The following is a 770-nucleotide window of genomic DNA, read 5'->3' as shown; positions in this document are numbered from 1 at the left end:
GGTCATGCCTTCTTTTTGTTAATAACCTTTACTCTTCTATTCGCAGTAAGTAGGGAACAAAGTTTGTGGTTTGGAAATTACCCTATTAGCCCGGTCAATAATATAGACATAAAAAGGGGGTGTGCTTGCAATTTATATTGTAGATCTGATTTTCTAATATTACTATTATTTTTTTATATATTATTTGGGTACATAAGAGAAGTTCAGAACCATTTTTTCATGCAAAATTTCCTTGTGCTAGATACAAAGTGGCCCAAAAACCTCGTATTTTCGGCTCATTTTCCAGTTTTCAACTATTTCTGCTGCCAAATCTTGTAATTGGACAGAAAAATTTGTTCCCACCTTTTATTTAGATTATAAAATTCTGAATAAAATGAGATCATTCGGAACTTTCTATCTCCAATGAGTACTGAGTTATAATTTTTTTTAAATGAGTAAAATTTGAAGAAAAATTCAATTTTTATCAATTTTAGTTTTTGATCAACAATATCTTCCGATTGTTACCATTCAGATGTATAATTCAAAATCCCTCTGAGCGTATTTTTGTGCTCTAAAATCTGAGATCAGGTGGAGTGCTCTATCTTATATAGAGCTCCATGTACACCTGACAACAATGCTCCTTGTATTGTGAAAAACACCTAATTTTCAGCTTCAACCATCATCACCAACTACATTGTCCTCACATTGATATTTCGCACAATGGCATAAGTTCATGAGATTATATTCTATGAGAATCACCTGTTAGATGCACTTCATTTCAGTATTTCCTA

Source organism: Nilaparvata lugens, chromosome 4 (genome assembly GCF_014356525.2).
Source record: "Nilaparvata lugens isolate BPH chromosome 4, ASM1435652v1, whole genome shotgun sequence".
NCBI classification, from domain to species: Eukaryota; Metazoa; Arthropoda; class Insecta; order Hemiptera; family Delphacidae; genus Nilaparvata; species Nilaparvata lugens.
The sequence above is the reverse complement of the archived record's forward strand: the minus strand, read 5'-3'. Positions refer to the sequence as shown.